This window comes from Callithrix jacchus, chromosome 20, assembly GCF_049354715.1.
Source record: "Callithrix jacchus isolate 240 chromosome 20, calJac240_pri, whole genome shotgun sequence".
NCBI classification, from domain to species: Eukaryota; Metazoa; Chordata; class Mammalia; order Primates; family Cebidae; genus Callithrix; species Callithrix jacchus.
The window spans coordinates 34,199,493-34,224,276 of record NC_133521.1 but is presented as its reverse complement, the minus strand read 5'-3'; the positions used below and the strand labels follow the sequence as shown (position 1 = coordinate 34,224,276).

General features: G+C 39.2%; 1 long non-coding RNA gene across 2 annotated transcripts; it reads right to left on the bottom strand.

The window, feature by feature from the left end:
* Positions 1–681: 681 nt before the first annotated feature.
* LOC118149710 (uncharacterized) lies at positions 682–12,093 on the bottom strand. Of its 2 annotated transcripts, none has more exons than XR_008478130.2 (3): positions 10,764–12,093; positions 4,874–5,085; positions 682–1,409 (listed from the first exon to the last, which is right to left on the bottom strand). It is a non-coding gene; the product is annotated as an uncharacterized LOC118149710 (long non-coding RNA). The 2 variants fall into 2 exon arrangements; XR_008478131.2 differs by having other exon boundaries at positions 12,052–12,093.
* Positions 12,094–24,784: the final 12,691 nt, after the last annotated feature.

Genomic DNA, 24,784 nt, shown 5'->3' with positions numbered 1-24,784 from the left:
GACAAGATGTGGGAGAAAGTAACTGGTATTTCGCTGGTGAAAGGGAAATGCTTACTGGTACTTCAGACATTTCTTTGGCTGTGTATATACTAGATATGAATATATACACATACATTTTATGAAATACATGTTCACATATATTTCATGATCCAGCAATTAAACCACCAGGTATATAGTTCTGGCATGTGCTGCATTCCACACTACACAAGGGTTCAAAGACCTAAGAGGTAACGGTGGGGGATGAAGAGAAACACAAAGACAAACATAACATAGAACAAGCTGGGCCAGGCGGTCCAGGAAAATGAGGACGTCAGTTTCTTCGGCCCTGACCTGTCTCAGTTTATTTTTTATGTTCACAAAGCACATAGCAGAGGGTGGGTGCAGTTACCCAGAACAACCTTTGGTTATAATTCTCACACTTCAGTTAACATACTTCAGCTCACAACTATCTTGCAGCAAGGTCAGTGAAAGCTGGTTATCTTTCTCTAGGTCCATCTGCTCTTCTCTGAGACATACACATTCCCCCATTACGGTTTCCCTTCTCTGCAGTTCACCCAAAGTTCACAGCAGCCTTGCAGCTGACCGCCCCCAGAGGGGGTGGGCTACTTTGGCTCTCTACATATAGGTCAACAGAAATACATAAAATATACATTAAAAGATATGCAATAAGGTTCACAGAAATGTTATTTCTAATAACCCAAGCCTATAGCTATCCACCACCTGTAGTATGGACCAATCGTTTATGTTGCATTCGTGCCATGGAGCATAGAAGACTCTAGCTTATGCTTCAAGGTACAACTATAGATAATCTCACAAAGTTAACACTTGACAAGCATGAGTAGGCTGTGTCACTACATTTACAAAAACTTCAAAAACAAAGAGTCAATTGGATTATAAGTCTGAATAATGGCTTTGCTTGGTAGTTTGACCAGGAAGAGCCAAGGAAAGATTTCTGTGGTCATGGTAGTAAGCTATTTCTTGACAGTTACATGAGTATACTTACTGTAAATCCATCAGCTTATACACTTGTGGTATGTACATTTAATATCTAACAGAACTCAGTCACTCAGAGTCCCTCAAACTTGCCTTTTACGGTTATTAGCTTAAAATTCATCAAACCACATCACCAGTTTTTGTAGCTTATCTTTGCATATAAAGAACTTCATTTTTCCTATCCAGACTTTCTCGCTTTCTTAGGTCCCACAAACTGAAGTCTTAACTTTCTGAACAGAACATTGCAAATTTCACCATCTCTCAGAATAATTTTTTATTGCTATATGAATAGTACATGACTTGGGCTGTTGGATGCAGTATGAGATGGATTATGACATGGGTTCTTCCGATTGCCTCAATTATGCCACTCTGCTCCGAAGCTTTCTCCCAGCCTTTCCTTCATTTTCCTGTTAAATCTGGAAGAGATATGTCCAAGTGGGGAATGGTACGAATAACAGAATACCATATTCTCCCTACCACCACGATGTTAACAAGGACAATGCTTTTCCTGAATTTCAATTTTCACTTATTCTGCTCAAGATCCAAGATTCACTATCAATTAACAGCAGAAACAATCCTAAGCTAAACGGTAACATTTATATTGTACTAGTGTGATTTTGCTCTTGGGGCATTCTAAAGAGGCAGGACAACATACAAATATCAGACACTGGTTAAAAATTCTTTAACTGTAGGTCATCTCACCCTACCCTTGTGGGTCCCTCCTAGAGAATGCATTTTATTTTGTCTGTGATCAATGGTGGGTGGGCACCAGCTGCCTACCTGGTATATTTTTGTGTTGAGAAAATACAGAACATCCGTTAATAATCATCACCTGTTCAGAGAGAATAAATGCATGGGTCAAGTCTGCTCAGGGTCTTCAGCCTGGAATGCAGTCAGACTCCCCAATTGTGATTTGGTTTTTAAATTTATTTTTTTAGGGTTAACATACTCTTGGTTCTATGCAATAACTATTTCTCCCAAAAGAAAAGTTAATATACTCTAGGAAAATGTTACTGTTACTACATATTTAGATCCTCCAGCAACCTCATCATGCTTTATCTATTCTTTTAGTTCACAGCTTTATGTATTTTTGTAAATTATTCCTATCTTCACTATCCGCATTTTCTCCAACATTTAGAGGTAAAACGTTTTTACTCAAGAAATAGTGCCTTAATTGTCAGCAAACAATACTGTAAGATAGAAGCTATTATCGCCTTGTCTATCTGTGAATCAGTATCCAGGAGGTACAGGAGCTATTGCAGCTCAAATCAAATGAACTCTGCAGTCTGGTGTTCTTTCTGGTGAAAATAGTGAGACATAGGGAAGAAAGGTGAGACCAGCAGCCAGTTGTTCCCTTCAAAAAGCAGTGTGTCTTAACACTGTTAAGTTTAAGACTTTTAGTTTTTAAAATCAGGAGGGAAGTTCAGTTTATGCTGATAGACTAATTTGTGTCTCCAGAAGTACTGGAATAAACTGGACCCCAAATCCTACTAAGAAAAATGTTTGATATTAGAGAACTGCTTTTAAGGTCATGAGTATTTACAGGTCTAAGATCTGGAAAAAGAAAAGTCAAGAAATGAGATTTTGACAATTGGTTCCATCTCCACTCAAGGCAATCCCAGTTCTGAAGGCAGTTGCTAAGGAATTGAGAAGTAGAAATGGCTACAGTCCTATGGGACTCGGAGAAGGAAGCAAAGATGGAGTTTATACTCACCCAGGAGGAGGCGAACTGGGGAAGCCAGTCAGGCTTTTTGTTGGGTTCCTGAAGCCACCTAAGGTTGTAAGTGAACCAGAAACCTGTGCTGCATAAATATCTAATTTATGTAGCAGACACAGTTCCCAAAGAGATTAAGGTAACCTAATCCTAAATTAGATATTTGCCTGAAGCCAAGGTGGGTGGTGCTCAGACCAGCTCAGCCATAGAGACTCCCACCCAGGCTGCACTGAAGACATTAAGAAGCAGACCCCCAGACAGAACAGCAAAGTGGGACTATCGGCGGGTCAACTGCTTTCTGAGCTGAAAGCCTCGGGGGTCTGACTGCATTCCAGGCTGAAGACCCTGAGCAGACTTGACCCATGCATTTATTCTCTCTGAACAGGTGATGATTATTAACCGATGTTCTGTATTTTCTCAACACAAAAATATACCAGGTAGGCAGCTGGTGCCCACCCACCACTGATCACAGACAAAATAAAATGCATTCTCTAGGAGGGACCCACAAGGGTAGGGCGAGATGACCCACGGTTAAAGAATTTTTAACCAGTGTCTGATATTTGTATGTTGTCCTGCCTCTTTAGAATGCCCCAAGTAGTTTTCTACTTGTAGCGGCGCGGAGGTGGGTGGCTAGGTTTTCCTTGCCATCATTCTTACTGGAAACACTGTATTCTATCATGTACAACATTTTTCAGCAATTACACACTCAGCATTTCTCAACAGGGTGGATTACTTGAGTTCAGGAATTTGAGAGCAACCTGGCCAATGTTGTGAAACCCGGCCTCTACTAAAAATACAGAAATTAGCTAAGAGTGGTGGTGGGCACCTGTGGTCTCAGCTACTCAGGAGACTGAGGCAGGAGGATGGATTGAACCTGGGAGGCAAAAGTTGCAGTGTTAAGTGACAGAGTGAGACTTCGTTTAAAAAGCAAGTAACTAAGAAGTTTTAACCATTAAAAGATAGAATTTGGCGGCAAACTAGAAGCTTTAATAGAGTGTAAAATGAAAGTTCTAAAAATAAAACCATATAAATAAAACTAATTCCCAAATGGATGTACCTAGTGTCAGTTTAGACAGCTTGATTCTCACCTACCTATCTGAACTCTAAAATATCAAGAATAAAGAGTTTACAAAGTGTATGATGTGTTAGCACTTTAAAGGAGATAGTGGACGTGGGCAAAAGTCTGACATGGTGTAACTTTAGTCGTGGACAAGAGAAAGATAAGGTGTAGAAGTCATGTTTGAAAATGTAATGGCAGATAATTTTCCAAAATTAATGAAATACCTTAAACTGCAATCCTAGGGGCTATAAATATCACACAGATGACTAAAACACACACCTTAACACTGCCAAAAAAAAAAAAATATCTTTAAAATTAGCCAGAAAAAAAGAATACGTATTAACTTCATAGCAGAAATGGCTAAATTTTTTAAATGAAGCCATGGAACCCAAAACAACTATTTCTCATTTCTGAAAAGTATTAAAAGAAAGTCAATATAGACAGTCAATACAGAATTCTATATCTAGTAAAAAAATGGAAGACATTTTGCAGTAAAAATTTCAAAGCATATGCCACCACAGACCTTCACGAGAAGGATTAGTAAAAAGTATTCTCAGAAGAAGGAGAATATTAAAAGAGCAGTAAGTACAACAAGTGATTGATTGTATAGCCATGAGAACGTTTTGTGAAGCAAACATTCTCATGTTTTGTGAAATTTAAAAGTTACAATGTTTTTAACACCAACTGTCCATGAGTTAGGGAGGAAAGTTCATTAAGGCTCTTGCATTGACCAAGATGAGGCAAAAGTATTAAATTAGACTAATTCAGAATCCATGCTGCAGTTTCTACATATCTAAAAGAAAGTACTATCTTATAAGCTAATACAGGGGGTAAATTAAAAAAGAAAATCAAGCTCTCTTACTGTCGGTTCTTCCAAAAGACAAGACTAGAAAAAAAAAGACTTGTGAGCTGGTAGTTTTTGTGGGGACATTATCCCATGGAGCAGGCAGCAGGGAACAGGATGATACAGCAGAAATTGGAGCCAAGAAGGAAATACAGTTACTACGGGGGTGTGCCGCTGACTTAGCCACCATGATGAACTACGAGGATATTTTCTACTAGGACTGTCTGAAAATTTTAGTGAAATGAATGTCACAGCTGGATACCTAGAGAATAAAAGGGAGGAAGATTCATGCTCTGATTATTGCTCCAAGGTGGTCCCATGGACATTAGTTTCTCTGCACCCTTGGGTTGTTGAAGGTAGTTGCAGTTGTGGAGAAGCTTGTTCTCAGGTGATAAGTAAATTGTGCAAGCAAGTTCAAGGCCAGGCATCCTGACAGCACCTGCAGACAGCTATCGAAGTCTTCATGGAACTGACCTATAAAGCAATATAGTTAAAGAAGAGGGACTAATCAGATTTTTAACAAGTATACAAGAGGCTCCGTTCTAAGATTTGGGATGTTGTTTCTGGATAGCCACCAAGATTTGTTCTTCAGTCCCCAGAGATCCTGTATTTTTTTTCAACACAGTCTTATTTTACTTAAATGATAGAGTGTGTATCTCTTGTATCCAACTAAGAATCCAACTGATGGGAAGAAATGCCATGAATATTTAGGCATGGTCTTGATTTCAAATTATCAAATATTTTAAAGTATATCTCCAAGAAATAATGAAGATTCCCTAGCATAGAGAGACATTGCTACAGAACATAGCTTTGTAAGTGATACTTGTAATTCTGCATTCATTTAAGATCTAAGTACTTCGAGAACTGTAAGAGGAGTCATCCAGCGAAATCAATGTGTCAAACAGTCATTTGAGCTCAGATATTAAAATATCATGCCCTAGATATGGAAAGGAAGATGAAGTGTTAATAAAAGATACTTCATGCTGCAGAAACAGTATCATGGAGGCTCCCATCAGAATGTATCCAGACTTACACCTTATATCTAAACACCAGAAAATATTTTCTGAAAGTTTCATACAAGAGAAACATTAAAATATAAACATGAGTCAGGTGGAAGCAATGTGTTAAGAAATTACACATGCTTGATTTGTTTTTCCCCTTTGTACCAATTGTCATCAGCCTTTGAAATATAAACATAAAAATATTTAAGTGAAACTGGAAGCATAGGAGATGTGATAAGAGACCCTTGTACCCCATAATAATTTAAGTTTCCATTTTCATAAAATAGCTATCCTAAAAGAACTAGTAAGGTTGTAGTTTACGGCAATTTAAGGAAGCAAGCATTTAGGCAGAGTTTCTAACTAATGACAGTTCTTTCAGAGGACCCACACATAAGATAAAGTCAGAAAATTCATGGAGTGATATGGTTGGATTTGTGTCCCTACCCAAACTTTATGTTAAATTGGAGGTGGGGCTCGACAGCAGATGACTGGACCATAAGGGTGAATTTCCCCCTTGCAGTTTTCATAATAGTGACTTTTCACACCAATAGTTAAACGTGTGTGATACTTCCCCGCTTCCACGTAAAGAAGGTGTTTGCTTTTGCTTCCCCTTCCCTTTCCGCCATGATTTTGAGTTTCCTGAGCCCTCCCAGTCATGCTTCCTGTTAATCCTGTGGAACTGTGAGTCAATCAAACCTGTTTTCTTCATCAGTTACCCAGTCTTGGGTAGTTCTTTACAGTAGTTTGAAAATGGAGAAAGAAAGAAACTGGAAGAGCTGGAGCCATTTAGGTTACAGCATAGAAAACTAGAGATGGGGAACACATAAGCAGGGGGTCTTCAAATATATACAAGATTGCCACATGCAGGAAAAAGGGATTCTTAATTAAAAGATAGAAATCCTTCTCTAGATTTCTAGGAGTCATTACACGCATGACTTGAACTAGATCAAAGAGTGGAAACCTGCCCTTTTCATACACTTTCATCTTTAAGTCTCTTTTACCTAAAGGTTGGCTTTCATTGCCAACACAATGATGCTGTAAGGATCTGCCACCATTCACCTAGCACTGATGCTGGCAAGGCAGGGGATGTGCATCCATCCCGAATGTAACTTGAGAATAAATGTACAGCTTTAAAATACATGTAAAACTTTCATAGTTGATATGGTGTACTTCTCAACATCTTTTTAGAGAGACTAACTGCAGTGGTTATGAATTTACTTGTTGGTCACCTCTTTCGACCATTTAATGTTGTGGGGAGGAGAGAACAGTTATTGATCCGTGGATATAGTTTCAGCTTGGATCATGACAAAGTTTCGCAGATGGACAACGGTGACTGTTGCACAATTATGCGACTACAATCGATGTCACTAAACTGTACACTTGAAAATAATTAAAATGGTAAGTTCTTATATTTTACCACAATTTCTCTCATACTTGAGGTGCACTGTCATATACACTAAGCCTCTGAATCTTAGAGGTGCAAGGAGGCAGTCCACAGAAAAGAAAGAGGAATTCCAGAAAAAGAAATCTTATCTCTTAAACCGAGCCCCATGTGGTTTTTCTCACCCACATGGTTCTGTTACATTGTGTCATATGTACTGTGCTGGATTTTTCCTATAATATTCCATTCATGGCTTCTGATTCATGCCACATGACAATTTAACTTAACAGCATGCAGAAACTACTGTGGATATTTCTCAATGGATGGTTTGGTTTAATTACACAGAGAACTGAGTGTATGACAAAGGACCAATTCTTCTATTTTAATTATTTAAGGGACACTTCTACTCCACGGTGAGACTGTCATTTCTGCCACTCAGAGTGGAACTCTTTGGGCAACTGGAAATACGTTTGCCCTCCAACTGGCAGATTTTAGAAATAGTTTAGCTTACTCTGTTTCAGAAATAGCGTATAAACTAGATGGACTATTTATCTTTTAACTTATTTCTTACATTTGATTTAATCCCATGCTAGCCATTATTTTTAAAAGGTAATTACTTCCACTCATAAACAATGTCTGCATCAATTGTGGGAATTTTCCACGCAAAAAAGGGATTGCTTTCCTCAGGTATGGCAGTGAAGGAGGTGTCTGAGCCCTGGAACCAGCCTGCTTGCACTGGAATTCATGGTCTGTTTTTCAGCTGTGTGACCCCAACATAATTTGGTGAATTCTGGATGTCCATTTCCTTGTACTTAAAGTGGGGATAACAGCATATGTTTTCTAAAGTAGAAGTATAATCATACTTGTAAAATGCTTGTAATTTTACTTCTAGGTATATTCCCAAAGAACTAAAGGCTCAGACTTTTATACGCCTGTGTTCATAGCAGCATTATTCACAGCAAACAAAAGAAAGAAACAACCCCATGTTCATCAGTGGGGTTGATGAATGAATAAATGAAATGCGGTATGTACCTACAATAGAGTATTGTTTAGCCTTGAGGAAGAAAATTCTGACATACACCATAACATGAACAAACCTTAAGGATATCACGCTAAAGAAAGTAAGCCACTCACAAATCAAATATATTATTCTACTTTGAGATGCCTGTAATAGTCAAATTCACAGAGACAAACTAGAACTGTGGTTGCCAGCGGCTGTGGGGAAGAACAGAACAGAGTTACTGATACCATGGGTACAGAGTTTCCCCTTGGATGGGAAAGTTCTGAAGATGGATGGCGGGCATACTTGCACAGCCATGTTACTAATTAATGTCACTAAACTGTATACTTGAAAATGGTAGGTATATTTTACATTTTAACCAATTTACCAAGTTTTTTTTTTTTTTTTTAGACGGAGTTTCGCTCTTGTTACCCAGGCTGGAGTGCAATGGCGCGATCTCGGCTCACCGCAACCTCCGCCTCCTGGGTTCAGGCAATTCTCCTGCCTCAGCCTCCTGAGTAGCTGGGATTACAGGTGTGCGTCACTATGCCTGGCTAATTTTGTATTTTTAGTAGAGACGGTGTTTCACCATGTTGACCAGGATGGTCTCGATCTCTTGACCTCGTGATCCACCCGCCTCGGCCTCCCAAAGTGCTGGGATTACAGGCATGAGCCACCATGCCCAGCTAATTTTTTGTATTTTTAGTAGATGCTTGGAACAGTGGTTTTCAAATCTGATGCCTGGATCAGCATCATCAACATCACCTGGGACTTGTTAGAAAAAAATTCTGGGGCCCTACCACCGTAGACATACCGAAGTCGCGGGATCGGAAGTATGGTGCTAGGCATGACTTTTAATCCCTCCCAATCATTCTGAAGCACTTGCAAGGTAAACTTTAAAAACTTTAAAACCTCTGAGATGAGATAAGTAGCTAACAAAGATTAGCTTCAATAACATCACTTATCTTTTTATATATTGTGTCAAACTGTGCAGTGCTCTGGGGAGAATGGACATGTTTACAGGAGGCCCTTTTGGTTGACTTTCCAGAAGACATGCATTTTTACTTAATTCCTTGTTTACCTTGTTTTCAATACTATTTTTATAGCCAAAATGTGTGGCAGAAGGTGGTGTTTGGAGATAAAAGGACAGCAAGTTATTGGCTAAATAAGGTATATCTCCAAGGCTTATATGTTAAAAAGATATATTTTATCGTATATATTTGAAGTTTGCAACATGGTGTTTCATTGGATACATACAGGAAGTACAGTGGCTACTACGGTGAAGTGGATTAACATAACCATCACCTCACATACTTTTCGTATGACAACAGCAGCTAATACCTACTTAATAAAAATCCCCAACATAAAATAGAAATTTGTACATTGAAAACTATGAAATATTAATGAAAATAATTGAAGATGTAAATAATTTAAAGTATATTCCATGTTTATGGATGGGAATATTGTAAACATGTCCATTCTCCCCAGAGCACTACACAGTTTTAACACAGTCCCTGTCAAAATTCCGAACTGTATTCTGCGTAGAAATAAAAATTCTAGGATTTGTATGAAACCACGAAAAACTCCAAGTACCTGAGGCAATACTGAGAAAGCACAATGAGGTTAGATCCATCATGCTTCCTGATTAAAAACTCTATTAAGAACTTTCATGGTAATCAAAATCATTTTATTGCCATAAATATAGAAATAAAGACTGACAGAATAGAAAGCCCAGAAATAAATTCAAACTTAACCTATTTTTGACAAAGGCATCAAGAGGGCACAATGGGAAAAGGATGGTCTCTTCAATAAACTGCACTGAGAAAACTGCATTTCCACATGTAAAAGAATAAAACTGACCCATAAACTTACATTGCACACAAAAATTAACTCAAAATGGATAACAGATGCAACTGTAACACATGAAACCATAAAGCTATTAGAGATCAAAAAGGCAAACCTCCTTAGCAATGATATATGAGCATTTTTTAAATATTATACCAAAAGCTGAGGCTATAGAATAAAAATGTTACTATATCCAACTGAGAAGTTTCTGTACAGCAAAGGAAACAATCAAAATGAAAGGGCAACTAAAGACTGGGAGAGGCCAGGTACGGTGGCTCAAGCCTGTAATCCCAGCACTTTGGGAGGCCGAGGCGGGTGGATCATGAGGTCAACAGATCGAGACCATCCTGGTCAACATGGTGAAACCCCGTCTCTACTAAAAATACAAAAAATTAGCTAGGCATGGTGGCGCATGCCTGTAATCCCAGCTATTTGGGAGGCTGAGGCAGAATTGCCAGAACCTAGGAGACGGAGGTTGCAGTGAGTCAAGATCACGCCATTGTACTCCAGCCTGGGTAACAAGAGCGAAACTCCATCTCAAAAAAGTAAATAAAGACTGGGAGATAATTGCAAATCACATCTGATATCCTCATCCATGATTTATAAAGAACCCCTGCAACTCAAGAGCAGAAAAACCCAATCAACAAATGGGCACAGACTACTTAGAACAGCAAAGTTATAGAACCAACCTGTGTCCATCAACAGTTGATTGGATAGAGAAAATGTGGTGTACATATATGCCATGAAATATTGCAGGGCCATAAAAAGGTACAAAATCATGCCCTCTGCAGCAACATGGAGATGGAGGTCACTATCTAATGAACCCAGAAGCAGAAAAATCAAAGATCAAATGGGAGCTAAATTGATATAAAAAGAACACACTATGGGGACTTTTAAGGGCATTGAACTAGGGTTTAAAATTTACCTGCTGGGTGCTATATTCAGTATCTTGTGATGGGTACACTAGAAGCCAAGTCCCCACTGTTATGCAAATAATATCCCTGCAACAAATATATATACTCTTTGAATTTAAAAATTTTTAAATTGTTTATTACAGTCAAAAGATCCAACAGACATTTCTCCAAAGATTATGTTAAAAGGGCCAATATGAAAATGTGCTCAACATTATCATAAGAGAAGTGCAAATTAAAACCACTATGAAATATTACCTCATAGTCTTAAGGATGACTGTTACCAAAACAATTATTACCAAGAATGTGGAGAAAAGAGAAGTCACAAATATCACTGCGGGAAATTTAGATTGATACAACCGTTATGGATAACAATACTGAGATCCCTAAAGAAATTTAATAGAACTACTACCCTTTGACCCAACAATCCATCTCCGGGATAACACCCAAAGGAGATAAAAATCACAACCTCATAAAGATACCTGCACGCTCATGCTCACGGCAGCGCTATCCACAATAGCCAAGACAGAAACCACCTCAATACCCATCAATTAACAAAAATAAAATATGATAAAACGCAGTATGATTCAGCCTTCAAAACAGAGGAAAACCTTTCATCTGTTACAACATGAATAGACTGGGAGGACATTATGCTAAGTGAAATAAGCCAGACACCAAAATAAAAATACTGCATAATCTTACATGTGGAATATGTGTATGTAAAGACACATAAAACAGAGCCCAAGGATTCTCTTTTACGTGTCCGAGTAAGGACTGGAGGGCATTTCCATAGCAACACATACTACCCCACAATGTATAATTGCAGTATGTAGGAGATAACCAGAAAAGCCTGTGGAAACGGTAAAGTTTTCAAAAGAATGTGTATAATACCTAAAATTGCCAAGTTCCCTCTCATAACAAACAGAGGTTAGGGTTATTTAAATGACTGTTGTAAGTATCTGGGGGGCTATTGTAATCCTCATTAAACTTCCATGAACCATAAAGACCTCTTTACTCTTAAAATGAACATGCTGTGAAGAAAGCCATTGCAAAATACCTGGACTGTGACAGACATTAACCTCTTACATCAATAGCATCTACTTCCACCAAACTCCAGTAAACCTAGAAATTGTCACCTGGAAGCACTTTTCCTTCTGCAGTGAAGTTAGCTTTTGTGAACCTATGAATCAAATCTCTTTCCCTCTTCAGAACAGAACCTAAGCCAGGCATTCTTTCCTCTCATTTTCATCTGGGCCCCAAACTGAGTGAACTCTTTACTCAATTTTTGATGGTGGTTGTTACCTTAGGAAAGCATGCAATCAGAAGGTAAGTCTAACTCTGGTCAAAATCTTCCTGTAGGTGTTGACCTGTGCATGAATATTCTCAGGTAATGACTTCATAATGGATGTTTATAAATGGAATTCTCAACCCAATGTGTGCTTCTGCAAGCTTGTGCATTTGTAGGCCACTCCATCAATGTGCCTTAAAGTGTGTGTCTTTGCTCTGGGCTACAACCAGGAGAACGTCTTTGAGGCTCTGCAATACCATTTACAATCTAACCTTCAAGTCACTAGGTTCCTTGGGCCTCAGTTTATATGAAAGATTAGACTAGAAATTAAGTTTCTAATTCTAAATGTTCTGTGACACCCTAACCCTCAAGGAGAAGTTGCTCAAGGGGAGCTACATGTTCGTAATAAATGGCTAGTCACTCAGAAACAAAATGAATGGGTCCTGAATCAGTCAGCTTCCACTTAGTATTCGTCACCCTGTAGGAGACAAAATGAGACAGAACTAAAACTCCCCTTCAAGGAGAACTTGGCTTTATGAGGGACTTTGTTAGGTGCGTAGAAGCTTCCAATTGAAGGGTGAGTCCTACACATAGGGCTTCAACAGACACAGACAGGGACGTGCTGGGGAAGGGAGATGGTGGTGGCTGCATTAGGAAGGGCTGAACAATGCAAAAACTGGTTAGTGGGTTTTTGAGACAGGTTTCCCTCTGTCACCAAGGCTGGAGTGCAGTGGTGTGCTCTCTGCTCACTGCAATCGTTCAAGTGATTCTGTCTCAGCCCCCTGTGTTCATGTATTTATATAGGATTCAGATGTCAGTCCTGCTCTAATTGAAATGATCAACAAAAGCCATCTTTAAAAATGTTTCAAAAGCAAAAAAAATTTCTACAACTTGGGGACCAATAGTAACAACCCATGAGATGGAGATGAGAGCCCGCAAGATGACCTAACACGAACCATTTCAAAGCAACAATTCCTTCCAGGTCAACGTCATCTCTCCTGTTTCTGTAGAGTCTGTCTCTTTCATTTCCCTTTATCTCAAGAGGATGGCAGGGTGAAGAAACACTGGGAAATCTTAATGATGTGTGTAAAGTCATTCTCTGGTCCCTCTAGTCTCCTCTCTGAAGTGGGTGATCTAGCCTGTAATCCCAGAGCTTTAGAAGGCTGAATTGGGAAGAACCCTTGAGCCCCAAAGTTCAAGGCTGCACCAAGCTATGATCACACCACTACACTTCATCCTGAGTGACCAAGAGAGATCCTTTGTTTATAAATCAACGTGAATGATCTGAACTTTTGAGGTACCCTGCTATGGGGTCTGCCTTAGAGTGGTTGATCACACCTCTTGATTAGGAGGGCCACTGTCTAGCACTCACTGCTACTGTTTCTAGTCATTTGCCTCCAGTGAAAAGCTCCCCACTCTCTGAAGTCCCCTGTCCTACTCTCAGGCCTCTGCAGATCAGCTGAGTGGGCACCTTGCTGTCTTCCTGACAAAAGCACATGGAAACTCCAGGTATAATGGACAATGCCATCTGTGGGGGTGTATCAGACTGTTTTACACTGCTATATAAAACCACCTGAGACTGGATAATTTATAAAGAAAGGAAGTTCAATTGACTCACTAAAGTTTCACATGGCTGGGGAGGCCGCAGGCAACTTACCAGCGTGGCAGACGGCAAAGGGGAAGCAAGGCATATCTTACGTGGTGGCAAATGAGAGAGCAAGAGTGAAGGGGAAACTGCCACTATTAAACCGTCAGGTGTTGCGAGAACTCACTATCAAGAAAACGGCAAAGGGGAAATCTGCCCCCATGATCCAATCACTTCCTCCCCTGGCATGAGGGGATTATGGTTTGATGTGAAATTTGGGTGGGGACACAGAGTCAAACTCCATCAAAGGGTTTGAACTCAGGGCATTATTTCAAAACTTCTCCTAAAAGACCATCTTCCGCATGTACTTTGGCTTTCATGCCATCCAGGAAATTATACAAAGGGGGTGCCCTCACTGGAGGGCTCCGATAGAGTTTGTTGCTCTCACTGGCCTTTGATTAAGTCTCATGGGCATGGAGTACATCTGGTCTTCTCTCTATGTCCAGTTCTGAGCACTTAACCTAGGTATTCAACAACCACTCCTTGCACTCCCATCTTCCTTTTCAGCAGCAATCTTTTTGCTTTCTGTCCAGATAGGACTATCTCCTACAAGCTGCCCAACCCTATAGTATCAACTTATGGTGAAATCCCCTACCCTGAATCATCCCGGCTTAGGAGGTCTTGCAATGCAAAAGCAAGGTTTGGAATTCAGCATATCCTTTTATTGCCAGAGTCTGTTCCTCTGTCAAAGCTATTTCATCACTGTGAACTTAAAAATTTTAGTTCAAAGACAAGAGCGGAATACTAATGCGGGTTCTTCCCCCATCTTTCAACAATACTAGTTTTCCTTGATGCAGCAGATGTCTTTGGTGCCACAGGGAAAACGTGACACTGTTGTGGCACTTACTGTTTGCTAGGCTTTCTTTTAAGCAATTTATATTTACTCAAGTCTTTGAAGCATCCTAGGAGAAAGGTACTATTATTACGCCCATTCTGTAGAGGTCACTGAGGCTTAAATGGGTTAGACAGCTTGGTTAAGTGCCCCTCACGCAAGTGATAGAGCTAGTGTCTTCAGGAAAGACGACAACAGCAGCAGCCATCCAAGAGCCAGAAGGGCTTTTTTTGTTTCCTATATAATTTACCATACACTAAAGAATTAAGTAGTTATTCTCATCCTTTGGGCTCCACACTTTTATAGCAGAAAGGTCCCCTTCATTCACATCTCGTATAAGCCAAAGAGGGGCTACTTAGAGTGGGAAAGCATGAAGCGGTGTCTGGGGATGTCCATGGGTTGAAGATACAGACTGGTCCACTTTACCTCCCCCAAAGCCACTCTACTGAGCCTAATCCTTATCAGAACTCAATTTGAATAATCCCTCCCTGTGGGTGGCCTCCGCATTAACAAAGTATCTCCTGAGCTTATGTCAAAATCAGATTGCCTGGACTGAGATGTATATAGAGCATCCATTTCAGTTTTTGAGTGAATGGGGGTCCCTGGGAGCGCACACCTGAGAAATGGGTTCTAACTTTGTAATTTCATTCCACTTGACTCGCCATTTCCCTCCACTTTTGGAGGCCTCTGGGGATCTTTTGATGCAGAAGGTGCCAAGTGAAAGCAAACACTCAGACTGTGTTCCAAGGACACCTTGTTTCTTTGGCTGTTGTGTTGTCTTGGTGTGCCATTTTGTAAAAGTATGTGTTTTCTTCGTTCACCAGTTTAAACACCCTTTTGAGCTATTAACCATTTGGTCCTGGACAGCTTTTCTGCATCCAGCTCTGACCCACAGTCACTTTCTGAAAAATCTGAAATTAGAATCAGGAGTGTCGGCTCACACACTTTAGAAGGCAATGACTGTCGTGGTCCCTAATACATTCAGAGCGTTTGGTATACTTTGAGCCATATAATAAGCACTCGACTTGTACTTTCTTGAATTAACTCAATGCATTAAGCTTATGCTTTTAACAAGTGATACATTAAGTATCCTAAAAAGAAAGATGTGGTCTTATATGCTTCATCTACAAGGACATTTTTGATTATGGATTTTGTTTACAAATCTTCGAACAGGGAAATTTAGTGATTTGATGAACCATGGAATCATTTGCTTGCTCTGCCCAATTTCAACTACTCTTGTCCAGTGTGTTAAAGATGCCTTTGGCAGTTTGACACTTTTACATTTTAAATTTGCCAACGCAACTTCCATTGCAAACCAGGAACCATGATGGTTCCAATTTGATAGGGGAAACTTGGTTACCTTAAAATACATACGCCAAGTGTATAAGCAAATTCAAAGAAAACTTATAACCCAGAAGATATTCAAGTGTTCTGTAATTACCAATATAGTTTTGTCTGAAGATAAAGTCATCAACTGCCTATGTTTGTGTATCATTAAAATGTCATATCACTTGCCAAGCAACTATTTGTAGTTCCTCAGAAATGTGGAGACATTCACTATACTCGCGTCATGAATTACAGCGCCTTAAACCTAAAATGCACATACTTTTGATTTTTTTCACGCCTCGTTGTCATTATAGTAGTTTCTAAGTTAAGTGCCATTTAAAAAAATCCTCTTAATCACATCAGTGTTATTTTAACACAGTCAATTCAGTGTTCAAATGACTTCAAATCCTCAAAATGCTAGAGGTAAGAAACAATTTCAGCATGAAGTTGTGTCCAATTCTTCTACATTGTAGTATTTAAGTCTGCCTTTTCACTTGCACTGGATTTGAAAGATTATCAAGGAAAAGATAGAGTATTAAAATACATGAGCTGTTTAGACCTAATTTTGTTATCAAGAGTTACCCAAAATGGAAAACATCATTCTTTGAGAAAACAACGTCCCTCTAATGTCACTACTTGACACTTATATAGGGTATTATTTCCTAGTTTATACATCATTTCTCCAACAATATTCAGTGTTCGAGTAACTAGGTAGATACCATAGCAATTAAACTCAACTTTCTCAGGCTTACCTGGGCAAAGGGCAAGTGAGAGGTTGAGTGGATTCGAAACCAGCTTAGCAGGAGAGGCAAACCACAGAAGTGACAGGGAAGCTACAGGTTACTGCAGATCTGTGAACTCAGCCAAGCACAGTGGTGGCAGGGATTGCCTGCTACAAAGACATTTTTTAGACACATACTCACGGGTATGGGCAGAAAACTCAAGGGCTTTATTTGTGAATTGTATAAAAGTTATTTCGGTTTCTGCTCTGCGGAAAGTGTGAAGCGTTCCAACCAAGGGTTTTCATGTAGATTTTTTGGCACCCACGCTATAGATTGCCAAACATCTAAGTCTGATTGTGACACTGAATTTTTTAAAAATTAGGTTAGATTTCAATATCTGTGCTTGTTCCATTTTGCTTCTATATACAAATGTTTATTTCACTGTATAATTATGTCACAGGTAAATTGTGTGTTAAATATTTTAAACACTTCACTGATTCAGCCATTTTGTCACCTAGTGGCTGTATTAAAAGTTGCTAATTTATTTAAGAAATACATAGCAATCTTCCTGTATCACTAATTCCTTATCTTATTTTTTTTCCGGCCATTTAATTACTATCCCTAGGAAAGGCATGATCCTTCATATAAATGCCATGTCATCAGAGGGATACCATTGCTCTGCCAAACAAATTTTCATTAAGAAAATAAGATGGACCAAAAAATTAAAACAAAACAAAACACTAATCTCCTGACTTTCAGTTGGTATAATCTCTAAAGAAAAAGCTGCAAAGCGTTCTTTGCAATTTACAATGTCTTTTGAAAAGGCCACAAGTCATCACAATGCCACATTCACTTTTTCTAATGACTTAAGTTTTTAAAATTTCTCATCTGACATGGAGCTCCAGGACATTAATGTGGCCACATACACTAGTGGTTTAGGACAGTGACTGGAGGGTAGAGATCCCTTCTGCCTTTCAGGACCCCATATAAGTAAGGAAAGGGAAACAGGTCAGGAGGCACAGCTGACTTAGGAGCACTGAAACTGAAACAAAGTTTCTCTGTTTCAGCAGTGGTGAGGGGAGCGAGTGTCTATCACTTCATGGAAGGCAGCCTGAAAAACTCAGATTCTTTGTCTTTGAGTTGATGTCATCAAGATTATTATTTTTTTTTTTTTTTTTTTAAGATTTGGGGTGTAAATGCACAGGTTTCTTACATGGGCATATTGTGTGATGCTGAGGAGGTTTGAGATAGGAATGATCCTGTCACCAAGGTAGTGAGCATAGTAACCAACAAGTGAATTCATAGCCACTGCAGTGTTTCCACAAAGGTGCTGTGAAATAGTATCAGGGGATGGGGTCCTTTACCCCAAAGAAGGTATCTGAATCTATAACTCTAACCATAACCCTGTAACATTCAGAAAGCACAGCTGCATTTAGCGTTGCTTCTTTCATTTTTATGAGCGATTTCCACTGGGATCTGTGGATACTGTTATATTATGGACCAGTACTTCCAGGGGATTTACCCCATGGCTGGATTAATAATGATTGCTCCGAAATCCCTGAATGGCCCTGCCATACCAACATGGTCATCTCCCTTTCCCCACCTACAACTTTCTCTATGTTTTGGTTGCAATCCTTTTCTTCCCTTCTACTTCTAACCGTTTTAGTACCTGATGTTCCATCAAACTAGAGGACCCGTCTTGTTTTTGCCTTAAAATTATATTTTGAGTTACTTCTTCAGTGGAAATGAGAAACAACAAATCTACCCACAATCCCATTATCTGCTGCTGTAGTACCTTATGAGGTAGTGAGATCAACTGTCATTAAGTAACAAAGTTTAATGTCTTCCTCCATGACAGAACACAAACTTCTTGTAAAGAGGCTCGCCATGTGTTCCCATCACCGCACATGCTTCCACCACACAAATCCTCTTAGTATCTAGAATTAGCTCAGTACTCATCAGCACCTTTAACTATGCTGTGAGCCAGGAGAGGACAGGGCTTCCTTGCCCATATTTTCTTCACCCTTTCATCTAGGAGCAGGTCACAGTCATCAAAAGGAGAGTAGATCCACAACGAATATTTAACGAATGAATGAAAGTTGAACTCAGGCTCACTGCTACTGCCCTAGTTCAGACCTTAATGGTGCTGCATTGGAGCACTCAAGGATTTTCCATCCTTACCACTACTGACATTTGGGCCAGATGTTTGATTGTGGTGTGTGCATGTAGGGGGAGGGAGGCCATTCCACTGACTGCACGTTGTATAACTATCCCTGCCTTCTATCCACTAGATGCCAGCAGCACCTCCCTCCAGTTCCATCAAAAGTATCTCTAGATATTGCCAAATGTGGTCTTGGGTATCAAAATTTCACACTCAAAAAGCAGTAGGATAAAGCAATAATCTGGTATTTGTCTTCCTTCTCCTAATAATCTATCACAATACCAGTGACCCAATAACAATTTCTCTAGAAAAATGCCTACAATATCTCTACCTTTTACTGAATTATCACATGTACAAAATTTATATTTTGCACTTTAAATAATGGCATTGCCGAAAGCAGGTTCTGACATATTAGCACCATGCTGTCTCTGCCATGAATTGCTACTCTGACTTTTGACAAGTACATTGACCTGGGTAGATTCTAAGGTCCTCATTTCAATAGCTAGGCTTAATGATTTAAAATATTCTTTCACTCTAAAATCCTCCGATTCTTTATGTAATTCAGTTGCTTATACAAATTGGCAAACACTATACTTTGCATGATGTTCAGGCAGATATATTTTTAGGTGTTTAAAAGAAATTGTACCCATCTGCTCCAGAATGCTTTCTAAGAACTCAGTCTAAGTATTCTTTTGGGGTACTAGGAAACCCTATGCAAAATTTTGTACATTTTATTTTGAAAATAAAGTTATTTTCAGACTAGATCTTTAGTGATGCTGTGTTGTTGGAAGAGGAGACCCTGAATCTTGCTATCTATTTTGTGACCTTGTGGAAGTGAATTAGCTTTCCTAAACCTAATTCTCTCCCTATGTAGATTAGGAATAATATATGTGATACCGTGGTTTCTGGAATTTGACAACGCCTGCTATATACTAAGTGTTCAATACCTTTTAGCGTTTTCTCTAACTCTAAGCACTTTTTAGCAATAACCACTTAACTTTAAATCAGAAGCATGTTTTTCCTTAGTGCCACATAGAAGAATTGTTCACCTTGCCCTCAATGACATCATTTATTGGAGGTGCTGTAGTATTTGAGCTTTTCAGTGGACACATCTTAGAAGTCTCCAATACAGGAGCTCACTATAAAATTTCAATTAACTATCACTGGTGTCCATGCACATGTACATGTATGCAGTATATATACAAAAATGTAATCTGACTAACCTGTATAGAAACCAACAAGAACCACTTGTTTACAATCTAGATGGAAGATCTAAAAAACAAAGTTATCCTAATTTGCATAGAATGTCCTTTTGTTTTAACATTTAATATTAGAACTCAAAGGAGCTGAATAATAAAGTATGGCACTATCTGATTTGGCCAGTCCCAAAGGGGCATACATTTATTCAGATTTTCCAAACTAAACAAATTAAGGCCTGAAGATGCTACAATACAACCTGGAACTAACTTTATATTTTAAGAGTGTAATTATAGCAGCCTGGGGAAAAATAATTAGTTGAAGCAATTCATATGCAAAGCACATTGTAGCATACATGCCTTTACACTGTCATGTGGTTGCTTCGCTCACACACCCTAACTTATCACTAACCTATTATCATTAAAGACGATCTGAGCACATGGAACAAAATGTTGATTTAAAATGTGTCAGTACATGCAGAAACAAAATTAATGTGATTAAAAAACGAAATGCAATTTAAAGTAATACGTATTCAATGACTAGTTCTCCAGTTGGGCTGAACAATAGATGCAGGGATCATTTTGAAATTTAGAAATGGCCTCAGCTTACACCAATTATATCAGAATATTTGAGGGAAGATTTCTGCATAGCAATGTCTGGGCTGCCCAGGTGATTTTAATAGCCAAGTTAGAGAAATAATGAGCTAAGTTCATCTAAATGGTATTTTCAGGAATGCAGAAAAAAAGATATCCAAATCCCACATACACTGTGATCAAGTTTCCTTACTAAAGGAAATTATACCCACGGGGTTAGCTGTCAAGGCAGACAAGCCACCCTCTTTCGGTTGCTGGCCTGATTGTCTAATATGTTTGGGTACGAGGAGTCACCTTCAGTTTTAAAGCTTTTGCCAACTCTTGAAAGAGATGAAGTTTTAAAGTTTCATGAGAAACCGGTGTAAGAGGAGTCCTGTGACAATCTTTATGTCTCTGTATCCCCAGTAATTTTAAACTCAAAGACAAACATTTGTCATTAGCAGAGATTTAAAAATACAACAAGCCTCCAGCTTCTGTGATATGGTTTTTCATGGGAAATACTTCATTGTTCCACAAAAATGCAAAAGCATTATTTTCCTATCACCGGTTTGATTTCAGCTCAGAAAACAGGGTGAGAGCTTTCCAAAGAGACCTGAGGGAGTAGAAATGAGAACAATGTAACAGAAACCAGATTTATTAAACACAGCCACATGGTACCCACCTGGCCGAAGAAATTTGGATAATGGTTTGCTTACTACACATTAAAAACCAACTAGTTTGCTATTTTTCAGTGTTAATTTTATTATAATGAAGACTGCCAAGGGAAACTAATTTCTTAATTTAGGATTTGGGAGAATTCTACAAGAGGTATACTTAGTGTATTTTAGGAAATGCTAAAAACACAAGAACAGCAATTAATCACCTCACTCCTGCAGATGGAATTAAAGTTATAGTCATGGTGTTTTCATTCTTTTGCAGAAAGTATCAAAAGGAGTCATCACATACATTCTATAGAGCCACACCACGTAAACTAGGTGTATTCAGTATTTACACTTAGCAATTGTGTAATAAATACTTGCAAACATTGTGCATTTGATTATTCAAGGCAGATTGCAGGTGTAGTGTCAATACAGGCTCTTAGTGAAGTATTTGCTCCTAAACTTAACCTAGAATGTTGGAAATTTGGGGGGAAATATTTGACCTCTCTTCTTTTGGGTATGTGGTATTGGCCCAGCCTATTAGCCTTCCTGCAGTACCTATGATGGCAAGCTATGCACCTGTAAGGCCATTTAAATCTGCTAGCTTCTGTCTGGCTAGTCGCTTATTTCAGTTCTCAGCTCAGAAACAAGCTCTACAGGGCATCCTTCTAACATTGTTTTTATTCACAGCAGTTATTGTGATAATCTTACTGATTATCTTTATGCTCTAGCTCCCTCTACTAGAACGTGATCTCCAAGTAAACAGGTGTTTTGTCTCATGCTCGCAATTCCTGACACTTCCTGTGTATACACACACATTTATGTATATAATTTGGTAAGCAGATCAAAGAAAACACTCCTGCTGTAGTGGATTGAAGAAATGGCTGTAAAATCCCCTCTCCTTTATCTACTACACCCTTTTTCAACCCAATTTTGCCGCTCTTCCCCCTTTAGAAGAGCAGTTTGTTTCCCATTGCTCTAATCTAGGCTGGTCTTATTACTTGCTATGACACACAAGTCACAGAAAACGCTGTAAGACACTGAAAATCCCACCGACCCCTTAGGAACCAGAGTTATCCTGTTGCAGGACCAAAGAATTCATGGAAGAGCAGTATAGCCTGTAGCCAAGCAAAGCAGAGAAGGAGGGCTGCTTACTTCACCTGGAGTCACCGTAAACAGGTGAGAGTAATACAGGAGACCAGGGAACTACCCAGCTGACCCACAGGTTTAACCATGCATTGTGGCTTCAAAATGCTAACTTTTAATGGGATGTGGGAGGCCGCCATAGTAAAAATCTAAGATGTGTGGCATTGGCACATAGGTGAGCAATTAATAAGAACAGTATTAGCCAGAGCTGGAGAAAAACTGGGAAGAAACTTGGTTAACAAAACCTGGAAAAATGGTCGCAAAATTTTATCAGATTCTGGAAAAAAAGGTGACCTGTGGTTGATAGTGAAAAAACAGTTGCCAAAAGTCACTTGTGGCAAGTGGAAAATAGCAACCATGTACTTAATGAAGTGTTGGCATTCGAAAATTAATGCAGGAACAGAAAACAAAGTACTGCATATTCTCATTTAGAAATGGGAGTTAAACACTGAGTTGTGATATGGAAATTGCCCCATAAACTGTATACCTCAACCATACTTCGGCTTTCCGTTGAAACCGCTCTCTGTAACCCTAATGCGACAGGCCAGCAGTTCAAACCCACGCCATTTTGGCCCCTGTGACTTGTAATAAGTAAAGTCTGTAATTTCCACCCTACCCAGACAACGTGTAAACTAACGCTTGGCTCCTGTAAATCACTTAAGAAACAATCGAAATGTCCAAAGTCCCCTGGCCCTCAGAATGTCTGAAGCCCCTCGCCCTCACCCCCGTCCAGGAGGTGATTTATGGGCATAAAAGGTCTTGACACCCTCCTTTCGGGGCTACGGGTTAGAGAGACAGGAGTCCTCTGTGGCCACCGGCAATAAAGACCCTGTAATTTGGGCTAGTCTTTGTCTCAGTGGTGATTTCGCACTCGCTCGGTTCCAACAGAGTACATATGAACACAATGAAGGGAAAAACCACCACTGGGGGTTACCTCAGAGTGGAGGGTGGGAGGGTGAGGATTAAAAAGCTATCAAATACTATGCTTCTTACCTGGGTGACAGTAGTTTGTACCCCAAACCCCAGGGACACGCTATCCACGTAACAACCTTTATCTAACATACCACCTGAACCTAACAAAAATTAGAAAAAAAACCCTGAAACTAAAGAAAAAAATGTCACTTAAACTGGTTTCTTAATTTCAGAAGCTTCAAGCAAGAGTAAAAGACGCTGAAGGTAAATTCAGCACATCTGAGTGAAAACTCAAGTCCTAGATATACATTCTGATACTGGTCAATCACAGCTGACAGGCTTTGCGAGGGAGATGCAAATATCAGATTGACTGCATCTTGTGTAATTTCAGCTTCTCACTCGCCAACTGAGAAATTAAAAAGATTTTACTCTCATCTTTTAACTTTCCTAAAAGCAATCAAATTTGACAGTTTTAATTTCACACACTTTAGTATTTTAGAATTACAAATGTAGTTCTTTAGCCTTAAAGCTTAATTGTTATCAATTTCATAGTGTTGCCGGCTTGTTTACAAAGTATCAGCGTTTTGTTGTTTGCATTTACCAAGTGACTTCAATTGTTTGAGCATCTCAATACCTTTTCCCTAGCAGTCTTTCATTTGGTTCTGCATGAAGCCCTTAGTCCTAAAATGACCCATAGTACATGTCTGCTGCTAGAGGAATAAAGAAAATGTGCTCAGTTTTTTGTTTCCTTTTCAGTCAGAGCCATTGCCCAAGTATTAAAAAAGTTGACATCTCCCAAAATTAGGTAAAAATACCAATTTAATCTAAGGATGTGGGGGCAAACACCAGACATAAAGCTTCAAAACTACCCTAGTGTTTTCACTGTTACCCATAGGTATTTGTCATACAACAGCATATTAAAGAAATGATTTCTTTGGGGGGCATCTTATCTCTATAAACACTAAAAGTCATACAACTATAAAATATTTAAATAGGTATCTTTGAAACAAAAAGAGTTGCACTGATAACAAATCAATGTTTCTTAGAGTGATTCGTTTTCAAACAGATTAATTCCATTCTTTACCCACTCACTACAGTTAATGATCACTTTTCCTAGTTTAAGAAGCAGAAAAGACTGGCCTTGTTTCAAACATCTATTTAAAGGTGTTTAAATCATGTCAATATTAGCATATAAAGTAGTTAAGCTAGTAAGATCACTTCCTCATTCTGTTATGGGAAAAAAGGCCTTGAGTCAGTTGTCCAGGTCCTTGGTGTTTTGAGCAAAGAAGGTAGTAACAGAAGACCAAGTCCCAGCTACTTGGGGAACTGAAGCAAGAAAGTTGCTTGGACCAGGGAGGTAGAGGTTGCAGTTAACTGAGATTGTACCACAGCACTCCAGCCTGGACCAGAGTGTAACTGCATCTCAAAAAACAAAAACACACTAACAAAAAAAAAATGACACACGGGAAGCAAGCAGCCAAAGCTTGCATGAAAGTGATAGCCCCCTCCACGGAGTTGGGGTGAACCAGCGAGCTGCTCAAGACCATGGTTACAAAGTTTTCTGGATTTATAAGC